The sequence below is a fragment of the Cyprinus carpio genome, chromosome A23 (assembly GCF_018340385.1).
Source record: "Cyprinus carpio isolate SPL01 chromosome A23, ASM1834038v1, whole genome shotgun sequence".
Classification (NCBI taxonomy): Eukaryota; Metazoa; Chordata; class Actinopteri; order Cypriniformes; family Cyprinidae; genus Cyprinus; species Cyprinus carpio.
This window is the reverse complement of record NC_056594.1, coordinates 8,718,399-8,734,457: the sequence shown is the minus strand read 5'-3', so window position 1 is coordinate 8,734,457 and position 16,059 is coordinate 8,718,399. Positions and strand designations below refer to the sequence as shown.

Below are 16,059 nucleotides of genomic sequence, written 5' to 3'. Positions count from 1 at the left end.
TTGAGTATACAAATTAAGCTTCTGCAAGATGGTGCAGTGTGTCTGACAGTGTGAGAGAGAAGGAGTACAGATGTCCATGATGACTCATATTCATGATTCAATACAAAGTCATTTTGTCATTTCTGATTTAATAGAAGAAGTGGCTCAGGTAGAGAAAGTGTGCTGATATTAATTCCTAATATAAAACTATTTGTGCGCCGCATTACACCATTGTGACAGCTAATTTTCTCACAGTCTGAGCAGTAGTCATAACAACGGTTTTAGTTGAAAGATGACAACATGTTGCCATTTAGGTTTGACATTTTGGCAGGGGAAATGTAAAGCAGACTGAGGGGGATTTCATTATTAATTAATTTTGCCTGCTGATTACACCATTTAGGTTCATATGCTGCCTGTGTTGTTTTAAATGCTAATTCACAGTTATTTAAATCATGTGTGTTTGTGGCATTGCTCCAAGAACCAAACACCTGAACTGGATTTTTAAGTCAAGTCACTACAGGTAAAAATATATATATATTTCTTTTATTTTTATTTTTAATGCAGTGGTCAATTTAGAGATTTTGGAATATTTGGCCTTTCATAATGTGTTGTTCCAGACTAGTGGCAGACAATCAGCTTACACCTCACTGAACGTTAAGTTTAGGGGTGGGTTAGAGATTGACCTTCATGTTTACCTTTTTAACAGCACAGCATCAGTTGTGGCATGCAAACACACTGTAAAAAAGCCATTAAAAAATGGATAATGTCCATTTAGAAAAAATACCAGTGTGTTTTCCGTTGGGTTTACAGTCAATTCCTTCTACCCTAAAAGAAAACACAATGCAATGCCATTCAAAATATGGGTAAAACACCTGTGACGTTTCCATAATGTTAACATGGTATGTTGGGCCATATTTTTACAGATTTTTCTTAGAATGCAAAGTTTTGTGAATAAGGTGTAATAAATATTGCCCCAAAATATACTGCTGACCTTTTGATTTCAAATATGAGATTCTTGGGTCAGAAGATTCTTCATGTTCCTAAAACTAGATTAAATTCAAAAGATGATAGAGCTTTCCGAGTTGGTGCTCCAAGATTATGGAACCCTCTTCCAATGCACATTAAATCTTCCCTATCTGTGGATGCTTTTAAGTCTAGATTGAAATCGTATCTTATAGTATAGCTATTAAAATTGATTAGAGTGATCAGGATTTAATGTTAAATTATTGTCTGTTTGACTGAATGTAATGATGCTGGAATGCACTTTGGTTAACAGAAGTTGTTTTAAATGTGCTATACAAATAAAATTTACATTGTATTGTATAGTAAATACAATAATAAGACCAATTAACATAAAAGTATTAGGTATTTTTACTTAATAAAAAAGGTCCAGAAGTGTGTTTTGTTTTCTTCTTTTTTGGTCTTTATCAGAGAACTGGGGTGCTTTATTAGGAAGCACCCCACTTGGAGTCAAACTCAAGTCCCCACGAGCACAACAGCAATACACATTTCCCCCAGTTTGCAGTACATTTTCATTGACATAGAACACCTTCAGTACACATTTCCCTAAATTAAAAAAAAAAAATAAAAAAAAATGTAATTCATAAATCAAACCCAGACCCTTCCTACCAAAATAGCCTCATCGTCAGAAAATATCCCTCTTTCATTTCTCTCCCCTTTGTTTCTAGTGCGGTGAAAGGGCCTATTTTCAAATCTATAATTTCTCAGGGTAATTTGCAGTGTGCATTAATGCAGTATGTCCTGTTGATGCACTTTGATTATCATCAGCGCTTATTTGAGGCTCCTTTCACAGTGGTGTAATTAGACACATGGGGGATGAAGTACTTCTGTGCTGTCTGCTCTAATTCTCTCCCTCTCCGGCCGTTTGCATGCATGATTTTGAAGGGTCCTTTGAGACCTCAGGCCACAATAGTATCATAAGCATGGCATCTTTAGTAGTGTGTGCTTTATGTGTGTACTTATGTAGCCTGGGGTATCGTGGAAAGAAATGGAGAATGGAGTTAACATACTGATGTCATAAAGCTTGGGGTCTCGACAGCATTGTGATATGGACGTTGATGCGGTCGGTAATTGGTATTTCTCTCAGAGGTGTTTGAAGCAGCAGGAGGTCAGCCGTCTTTGCTTTCAAAGAAAGTGGCCCTCAGATGACCCAGAGGCTAGATGAGCTATTGAGCATTCTGTACATGTGTGCTGGTAATAAAATGGCAATCTGCAGTGAACTATGTTAACATGTCCATTGCTCATGGATTGTTATTAGAATTCAAGTCGTGTGTTTTAAGATCTGTGTCCAAGTTTGTGCCTTGTATTTCTTTCTACGTTTAAATAAGTTTTCATATCCCAGATTTAGCGTTCATTTTTTACAGCTTTTGGTTGTAGTTTGGTGACATTAATTCAGACTAGTTCCCCCTCCCCCTCTCTCACTTTTTTTCCTGTCTGTCCCTTGTTCAGCTTCAGAAGTAGGCTATGTTTGTTCCCAGGTGTTGTTATCGACAATGCAACAATAAGTGATATCTCAAGAGAATAAGATGGACTTCTTGGAATCCTCCTTTAATACTGATCTTTAAATCATGGAGCCCAACTCCTCCTGTCACCTCCAATCTCATATGTTCACCTGACTAGACACTAGCACATCCATCTGCCACCACTGAATCCCAGTGGTGTAATGTAACGAAGTAATAATGCATCGTTACAGTACTTAAGTATTTTTTTGGGAGTATCTGTACTTTACTTGAGTTTTTATATTTCAGCCAACTTTTACTTTTACTCCAATACATTTCCTGATTAAAATGTATACTTTTATATTTCTATAATTTAATATAGTTAACTTAATCTATATCACACAGTGAGCGGTACTTATTAGGCAGTATGCAGCAAAGCAATGCTGAGGTTGTGAGTTCGAGCCTCACCTAGAGCAAGAGTTTAGAAAGCAAGGTGCACTTCAGTAGCAAAAGAACTCATGGGCGGACATGGAAATGGGTTTAAAATCAGCTGGCATAATTCCGCAGAAGAAAGTTCATTGCATGTCATGAAAGTTCAGTCTAACTTAAGACCACTCTAATACTGAATGATTATCTTCAGGTGACGTGCTGACATTAGGTAACTTGTGTGCTGATCTTCTATAAAGTGGGACTTGCTCAATCAGTCGGCGTGCTGTGCTTATAAAACAGTACAAAGCAGAACAATGCCGAATTTGAACCTCACCTGGAGCGAGGTTTTAGATAGTAAAAAGCGTTTCAGTAGCTTTCAGTCAGAGTTCCTGGGATAATATAAAAGATCTGTTAAAAACCACATTGCTGTAATCAGTTTTAAGAAAATGTATTGAACAATTTGAATGATATGTCTAACTAAAGAACATGTTGTTTGGAAATATGTCACTTTGACAGCATCTCCAGTGGCTCAATCGGTAAGCACGAAGTGCTTATAAAGCAGTACGCAGTAGAGCAATGCTTAAGTTCTGAGTTCAAACCTCAGCTGGAACAAGGTTTTAGAAAGCAAGAAGCATTTCAGAGTAGTCTAACTTAAGAAAAGTCTACTACTGAATGTTTATCTTCAGATAAGGGGCTCACATTAGGTATCTTGTGTTCTAATCTTCCATTAAGTGGGACTTGCTTGTGTATTCAAGTTTAGTGGTTTAGTCTTAAAATTGACCATTTTGGTTTGGTTTTCTCACATAATATTTGGTAATATTCTCTTGAGTCAGGAGGTTTGGTTAAGATTGAGGTAATAATTCACAAAATGATTACTTTTTACTAAAACTAATACTGATCTTCCATTACGTGGGACTTGCTTGTGTATTCAAGCTTAGTGGTCTAGTCTTAAAATTTACCATTTTGGTTTGGATTTCTCACATAATGTTTGGTAATAGTGTCTTGGGTCAGCAGCTTTGGTTGCTCAATGTGTCAGCTTGCCGTACTTATAAAACAGCTCGCAGCAAAGCAATGCCTAGTGTGAGAGTTTGATCCTCACCTGGAGCAAGGTTTTAGAAAGTGAGAAGCATTTCAGCAGCTACAGAGTTCATGGGATAATTTAAAAGAACTGTTGAAAATCAGATGGCTGTAATCTGTTCAAAGAAAATTAATGGAACAAGTTGAATGATAAGTTTAACCAAAGAACATGGAGTTTGGTAACATGCCTTAGAGGCAGCAGTTCCAGTGGCGCAATCGGTCAGCGTGCAGTACTTACAAGGCAGTGCTCAGCAGAGTGGAGCCTCACCTGAAGCAAGATTTTAGAAAGCGAAAAGCATTTCAATGGATCTTACATATTATCCCATGAATATCTGTAGCTCCATTGAATATCAGATGCTTCTCATTCCTCTAGAAAAACCCTGCTCTAGGTGCGGCTCGCAAAATAATGCAGCACACGAGGAAGCTTATTTTAGTAAAGTCACTTTATTGCAGGATTGGTGTCAGACTGTTAAATTGGAAATTAACGTGACTAAAACAAAAGACACTTATAATACAAACGAAACCAAGAGGGGCCAGTAACATCAACCCTGTTGTACTTGACAGCCGGCCTAGGGCAGTAGTTGAAAATTTTAAGTACCTGGGTACAATCATTGATCGTCACTTTAAGCTTTAATGTTAACTCAGAGAGTATTTTTAAGAGAGCTAATCAGCGAATTTTTTTTTAATTAGAAAACTGAGGAGTTTCAGGTTTGGTCAGTCAGCAATTCTTGAGATGGCATATAGGGCCTTGTAGAAAGTATTTTACAGTTTAAAATAAACAGCTTGGTATGGTAACCTGAATGTGAAAGATAAAAACAAGTTTCTAAAATTGTGGGTACTTAACGGCACGGGAAGGTGATTGGCAGTCACAAAGGCAGCTTGGGGATGTATTTGATAAGGCGGTACTCAGGAAGGCCTGACAGATATCAACAGACACCCTACACCCACTAAACTCAGAGTTTGAATTGCTTCCATCTGGCCGTAGATTCAGGGTCCCAGGGCGAGCCGGAACATCTATAAGGAGATCATTTTATTCCCCATGCCATACAGGAACTTAATCTAAACTGAAATATTTTTTTAAAAATGTGTTTTTTTGTAACCGAAACCTATCTTATTTTAATCAGCTGCGCTGCTTTCCATTTTTCTGTTGTAAGTGTATGTTGATGGTGGTAGTGTTGTGGTACTCTTAACTGTGTGTATTTTAATGTAAGTTTAAATGTGGTGTCATTGATGTATTTCTGTTCGGAGAAGTCGAAGACAAATTTCCACTAAGGTGGACAATAAAGTCTAATGAATGAATGAATTGATTTATTTATTTGTGTTTGCTCAGCAGAGTGGAGCCTCACCTGAAGCAAGATTTTAGAAAGGGCTGCATTCTTTTAGAAGAAAGTTTATTGAATAATTTGAACGATAAGTCTTAGTAAAGAACATGCAGTTCAGTAATTCATCTTTAAGACATCACCTCCAGTGGCGCAATTGGTCAGCGTGTGGTACTTATAAGGCAGTGCTCAGCAGAGTGTCAAGGTTGAAAGTTCGAGCCGCACCTAGAGCAGGGTTTTAGAGGATGAGAAGCATTTCTGTAGCTACAGAGTTCATGGGATAATATAAAAGATCCATTGAATATCAGATGGCTGCAAACTTTTAGAAGAAAGTTTATTGAATAATTTGAATGATAAGTCTTACTAAAGAATATGCAGTTTGGTAATTCAGCTTTAAGACATCTGCTCCAGTGCTCTAATCTTCCATTAAGTGACACCTGGTTGTGTATTGAAGCTTAGTGGTCTAGTCTTAAATTAACCAGTTTGGTTTGGATTTCTCACATAATGTTTGGTAATAGACCCTTGAGTCAGTATATTTGGTTGCTCAATCGGTCAGTGCGTGGTACTTATAAGGCAGTATGCAGCAGAGCAATGTCGAGGTTATGAATTCGAGCCTCACCTGGAGCAAGGTTTTAGAACGCGAGAACCATTTCATTCACAAAATAATTTATGGGATAAAATAAAAGTTTGCTTGAAAATCTGATTGCTGAAATCAGTTAGTGGAATGCCTATGGAATGATTTGAAAGAGTAGTCTAGCTAAAGAACATGGTGTTTGGTAATTCAGCTTTGAGACATCAGCTCCAGTGGCGCAATAGGTCAGCGCGCGGTACTTATAAGGCGGTACTTATAAGGCAGTACGCAGCAGAGCCATGCCAAGGTTGTGAGTTCAAGCCTGACCTGGAGCAAGTTTCAGAAAGCGAGAAGTGTTTCAGTTGCTACAGATTTCATGGGATAATATAAAAGATCCATTGAATATCAGATGGTTGTAATCAGTTAGAGAAAAGTTCAAGGGGATGTTTTTAATGATTTGTGTAAGTTTAGTATGTCTTATGTTGAGTCTTTATATTGAGTTTTTGTGTTTAGTTTTGGGGCTCACCTTATGTATTTTTTGATTTAGTGTTACTTTGTTTTGTATTTGGTCTTAGTGGTCTAGTCTTAAAATTGACCAGTTTGATTTGGATTTCTCACATAATGTTCGGTAATAGTCTCTTGAGTCAGCATATTTGGTTGCTCAATCGGTCAGTGCGCGGTACTTATAAGGCAGTACGCAGCAGAGCAATGCCGAGGTTGTGAGTTTGAGCAATGCTTGATTGATTTGAAGGATTTGAAAGATTAGTCTGGCTATAGAACATGGTGCTTGGTAATTCTGCTTTAAGACATCTGCTCCAGTGGTGCAATCGGTCAGCACGTGGTACTTATAAAGCAGTACACAGCATAGCAATGCCGAAGTTGTGAGTTCGAGCATCACCTGGAGCAAGGTTTTAGAGGATGAGAAGCATTTCTGTAGCTACAGAATTCATGGGATAATATAAAAGATCCATTGAATATTAGATGGCTGTAATCTTTTAGAAGAAAGCTTATTGAATAATTTGACTGATAAGTCTTACTAAAGAACATGCAGTTCTGTAATTCCGCTTTAAGACATCAGCTCCAGAGGCACAATCGGTCAGCGTGCGGTACTTATAAGGCAGTGCTCAGCAGAGCAATGCCGAGGTTGTGAGTTGGAGCCTCACCTGGAGCAAGAAATTAGAAATCGCGAAGCATTTCAGTTGCTAAAGAATTTATGGGGATGAAAATAAAGTTTGGTTTAAAATCCGATTGCTGAAATCAGTTAGAGAATCCTATGCAATGATTTGAAAGATTAGTCTAGCTAAAGACATGGTGTTTGGTAATTCAGCTTTACGACATCAGCTCCAGTGGCGCAATCGGTCATAAAGCGCGTTATAAGGCAGTACGCAGCATAGCAATGCCGAGGTGGTGAGTTCGAGCCTCACCTGGAGCAAGGTTTTAGAGGATGAGAAGCATTTCAGCAGCTACAAAGTGTCATTTCAAAAGTTAGCAGATGGCTGCAATCTTTTAGAAGAAAGATCCATTGAAAATCAGATGGCTGAATCATAAGCAATGAAGAACTGATTTGAATAATTTGAAAGATAAGTCTTACTAAAGAACATGCAGTTGGTAATTCAGCTTTTGACATCTGCTCCAGTGGTGCAATCGGTCAGCTTGCGGTACTTATAAGGCAGTACGCAGCAGAGCAATGCCGAGGTTGTGAGTTTGAGCCTCACCTGGAGCAAGGTTTTAGAGGATGAGAAGCATTTTCAGCAGCTACAGAGTTCATGGGATAATTTAAAAGATCCATTGAATATCAGATGGCTGTAATCTTTAAGAAGAAAGTTTATTGAATAATTTGAACGATAAGTCTTACTAAAGAACATGCAGTTTGGTAATTCACGAGCTTTAAGACTCAGCTCCAGTGGTGCAATCTGTCAGCTTGCGGTACTTATAAGGCAGTACGCAGCAGAGCAATGCCGAGGTTGTGAGTTTGAGCCTCACCTGGAGCAAAGTTTTAGAGGATGAGAAGCATTTCTGTAGCTACAGAGTTCATGGGATAATATAAAAGATCCATTGAATATCAGATGGATGCTGTAATCAGTTAGAGGAATTTGAACGATAAGCAATGATTTGAAAGATGAAGTCTTAGTATAGCTAAAGAACATGGTGTTTGGTAATTCAGCTTTAACGACATCTGCTCCAGTGGCGCAATCGGTCGGCGCGTGGTACTTATAAGGCAGTACGAAGCAGAGCAATGCCGAGTTTGTGAGTTCGAGCCACACCTGGAGCAAGGTTTTAGAGGATGAGAAGCATTTCAGCAGCTACAGAGTTCATGGGATAATGTAAAAGATCCATTGAATATCAGATGGCTGTAATCTTTAAGAAGAACGTTTACTGAATAATTTGAACGATAATTCTTACTAAAGATGTTCAGTTTGGTAATTCATTTTTAAGACATATGCTCCAGTGGCGCAATCGGTCAGCGCACGGTATTTATGAGGCAGTACGCAGCAGAGCAATGCCGAGGTTGTGAGTTCGAGCCTCACCTGGAGCAAGGTTTTAGAGGATGAGAAGCATTTCAGCCAGCTACAGAGTTCATGGGATAATATAAAAGATCCATTGAATATCAGATGGCTGTAATCATTTAGAGGAAAGTTTATGCAATGATTTGAATGATAAGTCATTACTAAAGAACATGCAGTTTGGTAATTCACGAACTTGGAATGTCTCAGCTCCAGTGTTGCAATCTGTCAGCGCGCGGGTACTTATAAGGCAGTACGCAGCAGAGCAATGCCGAGGTTGTGAGTTTGAGCCTCACCTGGAGCAAGGTTTAAGAATGAGTAGCATTTCAGTCAGCAAAAGAGTTCATGGGATAAAATAAAAGTTTGTTTAAAATTGATTGCTGAAATCAGTTAGAGGAATGTCCTATGCAATGATTTGAAAGATTAGTGCTAAAGAACATCTCTTGGTAATTCAGCTTTACGACATCAGCTACGCAATCGGTCAGCGGCGCGCGGTACTTATAAGTCAGTACGCAGCAGAGCAATGCCGAGGTTGTGAGTTCGAGCCTCACCTGGAGCAAGGTTTTAGAGGATGAGAAGCATTTCAGTAGCTACAGAGTTCATGAGGATAATATAAAAGATTTAATATATAAGGCAGTAAGCGGCAGAGAGCAATGCCGAGGTTGTGAGTTTGAGCCTCACCTGGAGCAAGGTTTTAGAGGATGAGAAGCATTTCAGCAGCTACATGAGTTCATGTGATAATGTAAAAGATCCATTGAATATTAGATGGCTGTAATCTTTAAGAAGAACGTTTATTATATAATTTGAACGATAAGTCTTACTAAAGAACATGGTGTTTGGTAATTCACCTTTAAGACATCTGCTCCAGTGGCGCAATCGGTCAGCGCGTGGTACTTATAAGGCAGTACGCAGCAGAGCAATGCCGAGGTTGTGAGTTCGAGCCTCACCTGGAGCAAGGTTTTAGAGGATGAGAAGCATTTCAGTAGCTACAGAGTTCATGGGATAATATAAAAGATCCATTGAATATCAGATGGCTGTAATCTTTAAGAAGAAAGTTTATTGAATAATTTGAAAGATAAGTCTTACTAAAGAACATGCAGTTTGGTAATTCACTTTAAGATTACCTCAGCTCCAGTGGTGCAATCGGTCAGCTTGCGGTACTGATAAGGCCGTACGCAGCAGAGCAATGCCGAGGTTGTGAGTTCGAGCCTCACCTGGAGCAAGGTTTTAGAGGATGCGAGAAGCATTTCAGTCAGCTAAAGAGTTCATGGGATAAAATAAAAGATGGTTTGAATATCAGATGGCTGAAATCTTTTAGAAGAATTGAATTGCAATGATTTGAAAGATTTGAAAGATTAGTCTAGCTAAAGAACATGGTGTTTGGTAATTCAGCTTTAAGACATCAGCTCCAGTGGCGCAATCGGTCAGCGCGGTACTTATAAGGCAGTACGCAGCAGAGCAATGCCGAGTTTGTGAGTTCGAGCCTCACCTGGAGCAAGGTTTTAGAGGATGAGAAGCATTTCAGCAGCTACAGAGTTCATGGGATAATATAAAAGATCAATTGAATATCAGATGGCTGCAATCTTTTAGAAGAAAGTTTATTGAATAATTTGAACGATAAGCAATGCTTGACTGATTTGAAGGATTTGAAAGATTAGTCTAGCTAAAGAACATGGTGTTTGGTAATTCACCTTTAAGGCATCTGCTCCAGTGGTGCAATCGGTCAGCGCGCGGTACTTATAAGGCAGTTCGCAGCAGAGCAATGCCGAGGTTGTGAGTTCGAGCCTCACCTGGAGCAAGGTTTTAGAGGATGAGAAGCATTTCAGCAGCTACAGAGTTCATGGGATAATATAAAAGATCCATTGAATATGAGATGGCTGTAATCTTTAAGAAGAAAGTTTATTGAATAATTTGAATGATAAGTCTTACTAAAGAACATGCAGTTTGGTAATTCATTTTGGAAGACCTCAGCTCCCAGTGGTGCAATCTGTCAGCTTGCGGTACTTATAAGGCAGTACGCAGCAGAGCAATGCCGAGGTTGTGAGTTTGAGCCTCACCTGGAGCAAGGTTTTAGAATGCAAGTTGCATTTCAGTCACAAAAGAATTTATGGGATAAAATAAAAGTTTGGTTGAAAAATCCGATTGCTGAAATCAGTTAGAGGAAATTCCTATGCAATTATTTGAAAGATTAGTCTAGCTAAAGAACATGGTGTTTGGTAATTCAGCTTTACGACATCAGCTCCAGTGGCGCAATCGGTCAGCGCGCGGTACTTATAAGGCAGTACGCAGCAGAGCAATGCCGAGGTTGAGAGTTCGAACCTTACCTGGAGCAAGGTTTTAGAGGATGAGAAGCATTTCAGCAGCTACAGAGTTCATTGGATAATATAAAAGATCCATTGAATATGAGATGGCTGTAATCTTTAAGAAGAAAGTTTATGAATAATTTGAACGATAAAGTCCTACTAAAGAACATGCAGTTTGGTAATTCACAGAACTTACGACCTCAGCTCCAGTGGTGCAATCGGTCAGCTTGCGGTACTTATAAGGCAGTACGCAGCAGAGCAATGCCGAGGTTGTGAGTTCGAGCCTCACCTGGAGCAAGGTTTTAGAGGATGAGAAGCATTTCAGCAGCTACAGAGTTCATGGGATAATGTAAAAAGATCCATTGAATATCAGATGGCTGTAATCTTTAAGAAGAAAGTTTATTGAATAATTTGAACGATTAGTCTTACTAAAGAACATGCAGTTTGGTAATTCACGCTTTAAGGCCTCAGCTCCAGTGGTGCAATCGGTCAGCTTGCGGTACTTGTAAGGCAGTACGCAGCAGAGCAATGCCGAGGTTGTGAGTTCGAGCCTCACCTGGAGCAAGGTTTTAGAGGATGAGAAGCAGTTTCAGCAGCTACAGAGTTCATGGGATAATATAAAAGATCCATTGAATATCAGATGGCTGCAATCTTTTAGAAGAAAGTTTATTGAATAATTTGAACGATAAGCAATGCTTGACTGATTTGAAGGATTTTGAAAGATTAGTCTAGCTAAAGAACATGGTGTTTGGTAATTCACGTTAAGACACCTCAGCTCCAGTGGCGCAATCGGTCAGCGCGCGATACTTATAAGGCAGTACGCAGCAGAGCAATGCCGAGGTTGTGAGTTCGAGCCTCACCTGGAGCAAGGTTTTAGAGGATGAGAAGCATTTCAGCAGCTACAGAGTTCATGGGATAATATAAAAGATCCATTGAATATGAGATGGCTGTAATCTTTAAGAAGAAAGTTTATTGAATAATTTGAATGATAATTCTTACTAAAGAACATGCAGTTTGGTAATTCAGGGATAGGAGACCTCAGCTCCAGTGGTGCAATCTGTCAGCTAGCGGTGCTTATAAGGCAGTACGCAGCAGAGCAATGCCGAGGTTGTGAGTTCGAGCCTCACCTGGAGCAAGGTTTAAGAATGCGAGTAGCATTTCAGTCAGCTAAAAATTTATGGGATAAAATAAAAGTTTGGTTTTTAAAATCCGATTGCTGAAATCAGTTAGAGGAATTCCTATTCAATTATTTGAAAGATTAGTCTAGCTAAAGAACATGGTGTTTCGTAATTCAGTTTTGCGACAACAGCTCCAGTGGCGCAATCGGTCAGCGCGCGGTACTTATAAGGCAGTACGCAGCAGAGCAATGCCGAGGTTGTGAGTTCGAGCCTCACCTGGAGCAAGGTTTTAGAGGATGAGAAGCATTTCAGTAGCTACAGAGTTAATGGGATAATATAAAAGATCCATTGAAAATATCAGATGGCTGTAATATTTTAAGAAGAAAGTTTATTGAATGATTTGAAAGATAAGTCTTACTAAAGAACATGCAGTTTGGTAATTCACAGCTTTAAGAGACTCAGCTCCAGTGGTGCAGTCGGTCAGTTTGTGGTACTGATAAGACAGTACGCAGCAGAGCAATGCTGAGGTTGTGAGTTGGAGCCTCACCTGGAGCAAGGTTTTAGAGGATGAGAAGCATTTCAGTAGCTACAGAGTTCATGGGCTAAAATATATATAAGGCAGTACGCAGCAGAGCAATGCCGAGGTTGTGAGTTTGAGCCGCCACCTGGAGCAAGGTTTTAGAGGATGAGAAGCATTTCAGCAGCTACAGAGTTCATGGGATAATGTAAAAGATCCATTGAATATCAGATGGCTGTAATCTTTAAGAAGAAAGTTTATTATATAATTTGAACGATAAGTCTTACTAAAGAACATGCAGTTTGGTAATTCACGTTTTTAAGATCTCAGCTCCAGTGGTGCAATCGGTCAGCGCGCGGTACTTATAAGGAAGTACGCAGCAGAGCAATGCCGAGGTTGTGAGTTTGAGCCTCACCTGGAGCAAGGTTTTAGAGGATGAGAAGCATTTCAGCAGCTACAGAGTTCATGGGATTATATAAAAGATCCATTGAATATGAGATGGCTGTAATCGTTAAGAAGAAAGTTTATTGAATAAATTTGAACGATAAGTCTTACTAAAGAACATGCAGTTTGGTAATTCACGAACTGGATTACCTCAGCTCCAGTGGTGCAATATGTCAGCTTGCGGTACTTATAAGGCAGTACGCAGCAGAGCAATGCTGAGGTTTTGAGTTTGAGCCTCACCTGGAGCAAGGTTTAAGAATGCGAGTAGCATTTCAGTCACAAAAAAATTTATGGGATAAAATAAAAGTTTTGGTTTAAAATCCGATTGCTGAAATCAGTTAGAGGAATTCCTATGCAATGATTTGAAAGATTAGTCTAGCTAAAGAACATGGTGTTTGGTAATTCAGTTTTGCGACATCAGCTCCAGTGGCGCAATCGGTCAAGCGCGCGGTACTTATAAGGCAGTACGAAGCAGAGCAATGCCGAGTTTGTGAGTTCGAGCCACACCTGGAGCAAGGTTTTAGAGGATGAGAAGCATTTCAGTAGCTACAGAGTTCATGGGATAATGTAAAAGATCCATTGAATATCAGATAGCTGTAATCTTTAAGAAGAACGTTTATTGAATAATTTGAACGATAAGTCTTACTAAAGAACATGCAGTTCGGTAATTCACATTTAAGATCTCAGCTCCAGTGGTGCAATCGCAGCAGAGCAATGCCGAGGTTGTGAGTTCGAGCCTCACCTGGAGCAAGGTTTTAGAGGATGAGAAGCATTTCAGCAGCTACAGGAGTTCATTGGATAATTTAAAAGATCCATTGAATATCAGATGGCTGTAATCTTTAAAAAGAAAGTTTATTGAATAACTTGAACGAAAAGTCTGACTAAAGAACATGCAGTTCGGTAATTCACAAGCTGAATTACCGCAGATCCAGTGGTGCAATCTGTCAGCTTGCGGTACTTATAAGGCAGTACGCAGCAGAGCAATGCCGAGGTTGTGAGTTTGAGCCTCACCTGGAGCAAGGTTTAAGAATGCGAGTAGCATTTCAGTCACAAAAAAATTTATGGGATAAAATAAAAGTTTGGTTTAAAATCCGATTGCTGAAATCAGTTAGAGGAATTCCTATGCAATGATTTGAAAGATTAGTCTAGCTAAAGAACATGGTGTTTGGTAATTCAGCTTTATGACATCAGCTCCAGTGGCGCAATCGGTCAGCGCGCGGTACTTATAAGGCAGTACGCAGCAGCAGAGCAATGCCGAGGTTGTGAGTTGGAGCCTCACCTGGAGCAAGGTTAGGTAGAGGATGAGAAGCATTTCAGCAGCTACAGAGTTCATGGGATAATATAAAAGATCCATTGAATATCAGATGGCTGTAATCTTTAAGAAGAAAGTTTATTGAATAATTTGAACGATAAGTCTTACTAAAGAACATGGAGTTCTGTAATTCACTTTTTAAGACCTCAGCTCCAGTGGTGCAATCGGTCAGCTTGCGGTACTTATAAGGCAGTACGCAGCAGAGCAATGCCGAGGTTGTGAGTTCGAGCCTCACCTGGAGCAAGGTTTTAGAGGATTAGAAGCATTTCAGCAGCTACAGAGTTCATGGGATAATATAAAAGATAAATTGAATATCAGATGGCTGCAATCTTTTAGAAGAAAGTTTATTGAATAATTTGAACGATAAGCAATGCTTGACTGATTTGAAGGATTTTAAAGATTAGTCTAGCTAAAGAACATGGTGTTTGGTAATTCACCTTTAAGACATCAGCTCCAGTGGCGCAATCGGTCAGGGCGCGGTACTTATAAGTCAGTACGCAGCAGAGCAATGCCGAGGTTGTGAGTTCGAGCCTCACCTGGAGCAAGGTTTTTAGAGGATGAGAAGCATTTCAGCAGCTACAGAGTTCATGGGATAATATAAAAGATTCATTGAATATGAGATGGCTGTAATCTTTAAGAAGAAAGTTTATTGAATAATTTGAACGATAATTCTTACTAAAGAACATGCAGTTTGGTAATTCACGAACTGGATTACCTCAGCTCCAGTGGTGCAATATGTCAGCTTGCTGTACTTATAAGGCAGTACGCAGCAGAGCAATGCCGAGGTTTTGAGTTTGAGCCTCACCTGGAGCAAGGTTTTAGAGGATGAGAAGCATTTCAGTCACAAAAAAGTTCATGGGATAATAAAAGAAATTGAATTTGGTTTAAAATCCGATTGCTGAAATCTTTAGAAGGAATTCCTATGCAATGATTTGAAAGATTAGTCTAGCTAAAGAACATGTTGTTTGGTAATTCAGTTTTGCGACATCAGCTCCAGTGGCGCAATCTGTCAGCGCGCGGTACTTATAAGGCAGTACGCAGCAGAGCAATGCCGATGTTGTGAGTTCGAGCCTCACCTGAAGCAAGGTTTTAGAGGATGAGAAGCATTTCAGCAGCTACAGAGTTCATGGGATAATATAAAAGATCCATTGAATATCAGATGGCTGTAATCTTTAGAAGAAAGTTTATTGAATAATTTGAACGATAAGTCTTACTAAAGAACATGCATTTTTGGTAATTCACACTTTAAGACCTCAGCTCCAGTGGTGCAATCGGTCAGCTTGCGGTACTTATAAGGCAGTACGCAGCAGAGCAATGCCGAGGTTGTGAGTTCGAGCCTCACCTGGAGCAAGGTTTTAGAGGATGAGAAGCATTTCAGCAGCTACAGAGTTCATGGGATAATATAAAAGATCCATTGAATATCAGATGGCTGTAATCTTTAAGAAGAAAGTTTATTAATAATTTGAACGATAAGTCTTACTAAAGAACATGCAGTTTGGTAATTCACGCTTTAAGACATCAGCTCCAGTGGTGCAATCGGTCAGCTTGCGGTACTTATAAGGCAGTACGCAGCAGAGCAATGCCGAGGTTGTGAGTTCGAGCCTCACCTGAAGCAAGGTTTTAGAGGATGAGAAGCATTTCAGCAGCTTCAGAGTTCATGGGATAATATAAAAGATCAATTGAATATGAGATGGCTGCAATCTGCTGAAATCTTTATTGAAGAACGAATTGCTTGACTGATTTGATTTTGAAAGATTAGTCTAGCTAAAGAACATGGTGTGCAGTAATTCAGCTTGATTTGAAGGATTTGAAAGATTAGTCTAGCCAGCGCGCGGTACTTATAAGGCAGTACGCAGCAGAGCAATGCCGAGGTTGTGAGTTTGGAGCCTCACCTGGAGCAAGGTTTTAGAGGATGAGAAGCATTTCAGCAGCTACAGAGTTCATGGGATAATATAAAAAGATCCATTGAATATCAGATGGCTGTAATCTTTAAAAAGAAAGTTTTTGAATAATTTGAAGGATAATTC

The 16,059-nt window shown here is 39.5% G+C and overlaps 16 non-coding genes across 16 annotated transcripts; all 16 read left to right on the top strand.

Moving 5' to 3' along the window:
- The first annotated feature begins 8,276 nt into the window (after window positions 1-8,276).
- Window positions 8,277-8,370, top strand: trnai-uau. The gene is made up of 2 exons: window positions 8,277-8,314; window positions 8,335-8,370. It is a non-coding gene; the product is annotated as a tRNA-Ile (tRNA).
- Window positions 8,371-9,199: 829 nt separating this feature from the next.
- On the top strand, window positions 9,200-9,293 carry trnai-uau. Its single transcript has 2 exons — window positions 9,200-9,237; window positions 9,258-9,293. It is a non-coding gene; the product is annotated as a tRNA-Ile (tRNA).
- A 173-nt stretch (window positions 9,294-9,466) lies between these two features.
- trnai-gau lies at window positions 9,467-9,560 on the top strand. The gene is made up of 2 exons: window positions 9,467-9,504; window positions 9,525-9,560. It is a non-coding gene; the product is annotated as a tRNA-Ile (tRNA).
- Window positions 9,561-10,042: 482 nt separating this feature from the next.
- Window positions 10,043-10,136, top strand: trnai-uau. Its single transcript has 2 exons — window positions 10,043-10,080; window positions 10,101-10,136. It is a non-coding gene; the product is annotated as a tRNA-Ile (tRNA).
- Window positions 10,137-10,576: 440 nt separating this feature from the next.
- trnai-uau lies at window positions 10,577-10,670 on the top strand. Its single transcript has 2 exons — window positions 10,577-10,614; window positions 10,635-10,670. It is a non-coding gene; the product is annotated as a tRNA-Ile (tRNA).
- Window positions 10,671-10,844: 174 nt separating this feature from the next.
- Window positions 10,845-10,938, top strand: trnai-uau. Its single transcript has 2 exons — window positions 10,845-10,882; window positions 10,903-10,938. It is a non-coding gene; the product is annotated as a tRNA-Ile (tRNA).
- A 173-nt stretch (window positions 10,939-11,111) lies between these two features.
- trnai-uau lies at window positions 11,112-11,205 on the top strand. The gene is made up of 2 exons: window positions 11,112-11,149; window positions 11,170-11,205. It is a non-coding gene; the product is annotated as a tRNA-Thr (tRNA).
- Window positions 11,206-11,415: 210 nt separating this feature from the next.
- trnai-uau lies at window positions 11,416-11,509 on the top strand. The gene is made up of 2 exons: window positions 11,416-11,453; window positions 11,474-11,509. It is a non-coding gene; the product is annotated as a tRNA-Ile (tRNA).
- Window positions 11,510-11,949: 440 nt separating this feature from the next.
- On the top strand, window positions 11,950-12,043 carry trnai-uau. Its single transcript has 2 exons — window positions 11,950-11,987; window positions 12,008-12,043. It is a non-coding gene; the product is annotated as a tRNA-Ile (tRNA).
- Window positions 12,044-12,605: 562 nt separating this feature from the next.
- trnai-uau lies at window positions 12,606-12,699 on the top strand. Its single transcript has 2 exons — window positions 12,606-12,643; window positions 12,664-12,699. It is a non-coding gene; the product is annotated as a tRNA-Ile (tRNA).
- Window positions 12,700-13,140: 441 nt separating this feature from the next.
- Window positions 13,141-13,235, top strand: trnai-uau. Its single transcript has 2 exons — window positions 13,141-13,179; window positions 13,200-13,235. It is a non-coding gene; the product is annotated as a tRNA-Ile (tRNA).
- A 675-nt stretch (window positions 13,236-13,910) lies between these two features.
- Window positions 13,911-14,007, top strand: trnai-uau. Its single transcript has 2 exons — window positions 13,911-13,948; window positions 13,972-14,007. It is a non-coding gene; the product is annotated as a tRNA-Ile (tRNA).
- A 174-nt stretch (window positions 14,008-14,181) lies between these two features.
- On the top strand, window positions 14,182-14,275 carry trnai-uau. Its single transcript has 2 exons — window positions 14,182-14,219; window positions 14,240-14,275. It is a non-coding gene; the product is annotated as a tRNA-Ile (tRNA).
- A 207-nt stretch (window positions 14,276-14,482) lies between these two features.
- trnai-uau lies at window positions 14,483-14,576 on the top strand. Its single transcript has 2 exons — window positions 14,483-14,520; window positions 14,541-14,576. It is a non-coding gene; the product is annotated as a tRNA-Ile (tRNA).
- Window positions 14,577-15,288: 712 nt separating this feature from the next.
- On the top strand, window positions 15,289-15,382 carry trnai-uau. The gene is made up of 2 exons: window positions 15,289-15,326; window positions 15,347-15,382. It is a non-coding gene; the product is annotated as a tRNA-Ile (tRNA).
- Window positions 15,383-15,553: 171 nt separating this feature from the next.
- Window positions 15,554-15,647, top strand: trnai-uau. The gene is made up of 2 exons: window positions 15,554-15,591; window positions 15,612-15,647. It is a non-coding gene; the product is annotated as a tRNA-Ile (tRNA).
- Window positions 15,648-16,059: the final 412 nt, after the last annotated feature.